The 8,549-nt window shown below is 39.2% G+C and overlaps 1 long non-coding RNA gene across 4 annotated transcripts; it reads right to left on the reverse strand.

Moving 5' to 3' along the window:
* Window positions 1–346: 346 nt before the first annotated feature.
* On the reverse strand, window positions 347–8,138 carry LOC101781708. 4 transcript variants are annotated; one of them, XR_002676673.1, is made up of 3 exons: window positions 2,853–8,138; window positions 1,548–1,593; window positions 347–1,143 (listed from the first exon to the last, which is right to left on the reverse strand). It is a non-coding gene; the product is annotated as an uncharacterized LOC101781708 (long non-coding RNA). The 4 variants fall into 4 exon arrangements; XR_002676672.1 differs by having other exon boundaries at window positions 347–1,593; window positions 2,853–3,164; window positions 3,262–8,134; XR_214849.4 differs by having other exon boundaries at window positions 347–880; window positions 957–1,593; window positions 2,853–8,124.
* Between the last annotated feature and the right edge of the window lie 411 nt (window positions 8,139–8,549).

Raw genomic sequence — 8,549 nt, forward strand, 5'->3', positions numbered from 1 at the left:
GATACTGCAGATCCTAACAAATCTGTTTGCGCTCAATGCACCATATACCGAGAAATCTTTCTATTTATAATGGCAACAATATCAATTAGATAGAAGATTCATTTGGAGTGAAGTGAGCGGTGGTGACCTCTTTGGTTCTCATTATTTTTCTCATAAATTTTAGTAAATTTTAGCGGTGACTAGTTTTTATGCTTGCAGGACTTTGCTTTTCTCACTCAAGTCTTGAAGGTTCTGGTTTTATAATTGTAGGACATTGCAAGTGCTTTATTCAACATATTACTAGGTAAGTACATGTTAGAAAAAACATACACATTAAACTTGCTCAGCATATTATCACAATTTGTCATGCGTGCAGATCTGATGCATACATTCAACACGAAGTAGTAACATATTTATACAGAATAAAAATCACGGAAAATCTAGAAAAGATGAATGAACGGTATAAAAACTAAAAAATTACAAACCTCCAAAAATCAATAGAGCTAATTATATGAATAAAATAAAAAAGATTAGGATCCAGAAATTCTATGGAACTAAGTATAGAAACAATTTACAGATCTTAAACCTACAATCTAACAAGTGATTGGCATACAAGTAAAGCAAATAAGCTACATGCATACTCTGGCCTTCACCTACATGACACATGAGCATATGATTTCTTTGGGATCCATAATCGCGTCATATGAAGCAGGGTTATATTACAGGCATACAAATGGATGTCTCAGAAGGACATGAGCCATCACACTAACATGAATTTTCTACACTCCCTTGAGCTATTTCAGCCTTCACCATCATCTAACAGCTTTTTTGGATGTCTTTCACAATGCAATCAAAACTCAATCTTGTTTGTTTTGAGCAATCTGTTCGAATTACCTTGGAGCTGCAGGAGGATGGAAATAGTTCAGAACCACTCATATATAATAGATAGCTAATGACTCGGCATAATGGTGACTCACCCAATATGATCATACAACAGTAGGTTCAATCCATGTAGATTAATAAGTCTTTGCCAGTTTTCTAGGCTTCTGAACAGAATGGATCAGAAATTACTACCTTCTTAGGTACGAGTTGCAGGCTACCATGGTGGTCGCAGGTGATGGCAGTAACGTTGCAAGGGAAGCCACCATGGCACCCATGTGCAAACTAAAATAAAACAAAAAAGAGTTCTCATAATAATTAACATTACCATTTTGCATTGCATCTGAACTTTCTGAATAAAAGTATTTTATCTGAACTTTCTGAATAAGGGAAGATTTTAGGACTAATTGATGCAGGTGTAAGAGTTAGAATTGGAAATAGGATTAGTATACTGCACCAAAACTACTGGCAAGGCTAATAGCTAGCATCAAAACAATTTCTTTATTAATATAGCTTCGGTACCAGCAAATGCGAAGTCCTTCCACCATGCTGTTGTAATCTTAACCAAAATATAAATCAACATAGATGAATGGAAGAGGGGATTAGCCACCCTTGAATTTTTATGGATTCATTGCACGATTTACTGACAGCAAAACTCAAATGACAGGTTGATTTGAGGGGTCGAATACCGTCAATCTGAAGCAACTTCCACCACGATGGAGGCCAGAATCACAGCTGTTGCACATTAAGAAACTCAAATGAGGAACAGTAAAATTGTAACATTTACCAAACAAAATTTTATGAGGAACACAAAATTCATAGAGTAAGCATGACCAGATCCTACAATACATTCCTCGGAGACTACACCATGAATCTGGCATGATTTGTTGTAGGTGAAGTTGCCACAACAATGCCCCCCAAAAAATAAGTCCAAAGCTTATTTCCCACAAAAAAATTTCACAATGTTTGGAAGTCCAAAGCTTCAAAACATTTGGAATGATTAGCAAAGTATATTGATCCAAACTTATTTAATATCAGTCAATCAAACCAACCAGGTCTGCACCTAGCAGGCTAGCAGATTTGGATTGGCAAATCTAATCATTATATATGTCTTTGGAGTGATAGCATTAGCTCTGATCTTTCTTTCAGGATACCATGCTAATGTTAAGATGAAGATAATATTCGTTCAAGTACTGGGAAACAAAAGATAAGCAACCCCTGGTTCTGGCAAGTTATCATTATTATTCTAATTGATCTAAAAATATAGTATCATTATGCATACGAAGAATTCAAATAAAAGTAGTTTTTCAAGAAAGAAACCTTATCAGATATAGTTTACGTCTCTAAAAGTAAACATGTTGAATACCATGAGTTTTATTTAAGCAAATCACTAATGAGTATTTTCAACATTTAAGAAACAACGGTGATGGCATTGATTTGGAACATTAGCTAAAGATGAGCTGATAATACACTAGCATGCCGTATAGCTCATGGAAATCAGTAGCATTCATAAGGACATAAAGTTATAAAACATGCTAGCTTTACTAGGCAATTAAGCCCACCTCCATCTCAGTTGTTGCCAAAAAATAAAAGAGCAGTGCAAAGTTCAGGAATAATCTCCAATGTTACGAAGGAGCTCAAAACTCCATATAACATTGTCAAAAAGGAATAATTTCCAACATTTCTAGAGCTAGTTCAGGAAATGAAAAGTACGATTCTATTCTTATGAGATAATCCTAAAATAATTAATTGCATGGCTACAGGAAACAAGCAGCACAAACTAGGAAAATTATGAATATATAGAAAAATCACTTGCAGAGTAAAAGAAGGAAATCAGGATACGGAAAAACAAAACCTGCAGTGCTTCATCTCGGCGTTGTTGTGATTTCTCTAGCACACAGCTTATTCTAATTATCATTTCTAATTCAGAATTAGAGAATGTACTCTATATTTAGCAATCCTAAATACACATGGATGGGGATGGATAAACTCACCTGAATCCATTAGAGGGCCCATCATGGTCAGAACCATCACATGATCTGAAAAGCTGAGAATGGAGCTGAAGAGCTCAAGCAGGCAGGGTCCTGCAGCGGACATGGAGAGTCTTGAGGTAGGCGAAGAACACAAAGCCACTGCCGAACCCACCATTAGGAACCTTGTCCACGACCTTTGAGCTTCTCCAGTTCCTCTTCCATCAGGAACCTCATCCTCCCAAACCTGCCGATGCAGGTGCCGAGCACCCCCACAAGCCGCTGCTACGCCGTATCCTTGCTAGCCTACGGTCGCTACCCTCCTACAAGCTGCGGCTGTTGCGATTAAAAATCAGAAGATATGAGAAATAAGCCTTCTAATGCAAGATCAAATCCTCAACAAAAAAAATATGAAACCTCATCATCCAATTACCTGTATCTAATTGGGAGAATGGTTGGAGGACAGCTTACCGACGAGTTGAGGTTAGAAGCACAATTCGGTGGAGGGCCTCGCCGACGGCGTTGGTGCGCTAAGAATCGGGCGGCCGAGGACAAGTGGGAGTTCTGCGCAACGGGTGCACAAACCCTATCAAACTCCGCACGTGTCCCCACATTTTCCTGTCAAACCTGTGCTCATGCATGCAAAACTAAATGGAAACAACCAACCACGTGACACCACCTCACTAGTCAACCCACCCACCAGGAAGCTTGTCTTCTAACCTCAGCTCGTCAGCGTACATGGATGGAATCTTTTCTTGATTCGATTCAAAAAAATACGATATCTTCTAAATTGCAGATCCGATTTTAGATCCCTTTGAAGTAGGTTGTTGGAAGATTTTAGATCCCTTTGAAGTAGGTTGTTGGAAAAAATGTGCTTAACAAAACAAGATCTATGAAGGCTATATTTGATGAAGGTTTTTTTAAGTATGTAATTGCAACTAAGTTGTACTTTGAGTTGCAAGCACATCTACAACTCAGTTGCAACTTGATTGTAGCCTATTTAGCATGGGTTGTAACCAGTTATAACCTACTTCCAGTTGCAACTAGTTAATAATCAATTGCAACCAAGTTACCATTCTGATTGTAACTAGGTATGCTTGCAACTCCTACTGAATAGAATTGCAACCGATTATCATGGGTTGCAACCAGTTACAACCTAATTGTTTCCCCGTTGTTACTAGTTGCAACAAGTTTTTGTCCGGTTGTAAACCCAGTTACTACTTGTTGCAACTCATTGCCACACAATCACTACTTGTTGCAACAAGTTACTACTACCCAATTGCAACCCAGTTACTACTTGATGCAACTAGTTACTACGCAGTTGCAATACAGTTGCTACTCTAGTTGCAACAAGATATGATTGCAACTCAGAATTGCAACTTGATGTGATTATAGTGATCAGATGCAGATAATACACAGAGTTATAGCTAGTTGCAACTCGGTGGTAGACAGAGTTACAATCGGTAGTACATAGATATGCAACTTGCTTAAACGATAAAAAAATATCCATAGTGGATCTAGTTTTGTTAAGAATATTTTTTTGAGTCGGATGCACAAATGGTTTATCAATCAGAGTTACGGTTTAAGAGAAAATTTATTTCAAAGATTTGAACCAACAAAATATTCCATGCATGCATGCATGTAGTCTTGTGGGATTTGTATGGCGTGGTATGTGGAAGATACAAATTAACTTAGGAAGCACGCACCGCATGTTTGGTTGGGTGCGCTGGTTGCTTTAACCTGGTGCGCCTACCGGCCTGGGTGCATTCTATGCACAGGATGCACCCAGGTGTATTATAGCAATGCTAAATATGGGCTCGTGTACGGAATACCTTAATTTCTAATTTTTTAAGAATTTTTGAAAATAAGGAATTACGAATTTTTAAAAAAATAAGGAAATCAGCATGTGATTTCAAAACAAATTGGAAATTAACATAGCTAAATAAAGAGTTCATGCAAATACAATTAATAAATATGCAAATATAATTAATAAATATGAAAATTCAAAATAAAAATTTGAAAAATAGTTTTTTTATTTTTATTGATATTGGGAAGCAAATTCAGACCCCACCAAGATTAATAATTAAAATAAGCCATCATGTTTTTCCTCAAGGGTTAAAAATTCCCCTATTAATTGGTAGACAAGAAAGATCTACATTGTTTGATTTGTCTTGGGCCTAAGTTATAATAGATTAATAACATCAATACTAATATATGATCAACAATTTAATTGAAAAAAGGAAGAAAATATATGATATTGTTACATAGGTCATAGTACGTTAAGTTATTACAAAGCAACATTCGGCGTTGACTTGGGCAAAAAAAGCAAATGTATTAATTATTTTAATACCTGTGTTAAATGAATCTCTATATTCAGTTATAAGAACTATAAATTACCACATTTACCAGTGAAAGCAAATGTGAATCATAAATCATATTTTGTATTAACTCCGTCCAAAAATATAGCTACGTTTAGTATTCAAAATTTGTCCAAAATATAACTACATTTTAAATTCCAACAGTTGAGTTAATCAACAAACGGTCCTGAATACCCCTCCTCTAGAAATAAATGGTCAAACTACTAATGCATTAGAAATGCTGCCATGCGCAAAATCTCGCGCGCATTTATATCACTGGACAGTGGATATGTTTAATAAAGGGCATGCTAGACCTTTAGTCACTCTTCTTAAACTGTCTGAAAGAGGCTAAACATAGGCAAAAAGGCTAAACATAGGCACATAGCTATATTTTGGGACAGTGGAGTATGATTTATGATAACTAATTTTAGATAAAAAACATAGACAAGAAGCACAATGTGTGAAAAAAGAAAGGGATATTAGCAACAGATGGAGGGATCTGCAAGAGTACAAATTGAAGTAAAACATAATTTCTATTTTCCTTGTTTTGCTCTTTTTTATAGTTTAGCCAAATTGAGAAAACTAATGAGAAATGATCAATAGAGAGGACGTGCAAGCATAATCACGAAGGCATATGCAACCGTGTTCTGTAAATTCATGAAGAAAATCTAAAAATTATGTCTCAATCAATCATAAATATATAATGACTGAGATATGGTATTTAAAAGGACAAATCAACAGATCTAGCCACGCTATTTGCATAGGTTGCCTTGCTAATTGAACAAATAACATGCTGTAAATATACTAAACTATATTGGGCCATACAGTAATAGAAACCACACCGTACACTATACGATATATAACTATTAAGACATATAGCCCTCATGGGAGACTACCCTTGGGTTCTGTTCTAAAAAAGTGTCGAACTCAGGTCAGGGCAGAAGTTTCAACGACTTTCGGACTTCAACGCTCAGAGAAACTTGGCGAAAGGGACACTGTAGCAAATGTGACATTTGACAAATTAACTTTGGCTGATATTTTACACTGCTCGTGATAGATCATTGGCGGTTAACACAGAAAATTAAATGGTGCAGCGGTAACTTTTGGTCGATCTGGTGCTTCACACATGCATGCTGCAGTTTAGGTAGGAGCCTGCTGCATGCAGATGCACTGACCCACACCAAATAATAGACACTTATAATGTATACGGTACTTATATTATAGATTACCTCTCTGCTGTTTTGGTACCTTTCCTATGCTCCGTGCTCATCACTCTCTTGTTTCGGCAATAGTGCAACCACTTTCGGTGTTCAACACTTGGATCATTCGCTCGCCAAAGGTGAGGCATTTGAAAGAAGGCTTTGCTGCATATAGCTCACGCATTTTTTAATGCAAATAAAGCTAGCTCAAGCATTATTGCATGGTAGGGTATGCTGGTGAGCCAGTAAAAATCTTTTCTCATTTTCATCTTACGTGCAGAGGAGGTCTAGCTTGCCTTGATAACCAATTTAGCGAAATTCTCATGTGTTGCTAGGTGCAGAAGAATAGAAGAATCCGATGAAGGTAAAAGAACCCCGACAGTGAAACACAGCGTTTTTTACCATTAGTTGCTACATGCATGGAAGCCACTTTTAGCATGTGTGTAATATTTTCTCGGACAATTTTTTCAAAAAAAAAATATGTTAAGAAAAGATGAAACAATAATAATCTTGAAATTTCAGCAGTCCATATCAATTTTTTAACAACAAATATATATTCAAAGATAAAATGGATATATATTTCTACAGGGATGTATAGTGTGCATTTTGCAATAACTGACAGGCTAATGTAGAATTTCCATGTCGGTTTGGTCGTAACTGTAAAAAATTACCTGCAGGGATTTTTTTTTTCAAAAGATATACCTGTAGGGAAATTTCAGTTTCCAATAGTACTCAATGCTTACAATAAGTAAATCCTGCTACTGTACTTACACTAATCATATGTCTCGTACCTCATGCATTACTGATTTATATTAGCACAGAAGCGGACGGCAAAATACAGAGGGTGCATGCACAGAAATGGATCGATCGGAAGGACAACAGAAGAACTGCACAATTTGTTATCTTATTAGCTAGTCAAGAACAGTATGTGTTGTTTGCCAAACCTCGCAAGCAAAAGCAAATCAGAGAAAGAATCGAATTCCATCGAACTTAAGTAGTCTCAAAAAAAGGCATCAAACTCATATAATTAGACCGACAAGAGGTTTAAAATATCAGAAAAAACAAGCACGCACGGTTGAAGTAGCAGCGAGAATCGTGAATACTTTAATTTTAAGCCTACGCGAGATCTATAACCATGAAACCATCAAAATTGACAACCTTTAGCAAAAGAGAAACCAATGAGATGATGAAGCTAAATATAGCACTCACATGCGCGCGTACTTACTTTGCAGCCGCTTCAAAAAAAACCTGTGGATCCAGCATGCACCCCGTTGGAAGTGAAAAGCTGTCTTGCTTGCTCAAATTACTTCCATGCACTCACAAACACACAAAAGCTGCTCAGGCGAGGCGCGCACGGTGGAGGAGAAGGGCACATGCATCAGCGCTTCAGGAGCTAGCTAGCAAGCTGGGCTAGCCGGCCGGCCAGCGGCAACCGGCCCGCAGCGGCGCTGCCGGAATGCCAAGCCGGCGAGAGGAAAGAATGCATGCACGTGCCCTGCTTCTCCACCTCGCGCACCTCGCCACCCCCCGCATCGGCCGGTGGAGCTTTTCCATGCCGCCGGGAGCCGGAGATCAAGGCGGAGACGACGGTGACCGTATCTCTCTCTCTCTGCTCCCTAGTCCCTCCCCAGTTCCTCAGCTCCTCCTCCTCGTTATATGCTGAGGCTTTTGCAAACTATAGTTAAATAAAGACCACCACCACCACCACGCGTACGGTGTAGAGCGAGGTAGTTTACTGGTGCCACCACACGCACTCGGCAGAAAATACGCATGCCCCAACAGTGCAGCGACCTCGCTCGATCGGAGGTCGATCGGAGCCGGACGTACTAGCAGTAGGGCCAATGCATGTGTGGAGGACAGATTAATACTCCAACAACCTTGCCCGGGGGTAGGGTCCAGGACAGCAGGAACGGGCTGAGCCCGTGGGGGACCGTGGATTGAGAATTGACAGGCGAGTGGTACGTGTGACACGGGACGACCACGATCGAATCGGAGTGCCCCGGGCCTTTCGATCCCTGTCTCTCGCTTTTGCCCCCAGCCCGCCCAAAGGTATGGCGGAGTACAAGTGGCGAGCGAACTGACCGGCCGGGGGAATGGCGACGGGCGAGCCGCGGGTGATGGCACGATACCTGGTACCCGCGCGCCGTGACCTCACGAGGCGTCGC

This window comes from Setaria italica, chromosome III, assembly GCF_000263155.2.
Source record: "Setaria italica strain Yugu1 chromosome III, Setaria_italica_v2.0, whole genome shotgun sequence".
NCBI lineage: Eukaryota > Viridiplantae > Streptophyta > Magnoliopsida > Poales > Poaceae > Setaria > Setaria italica.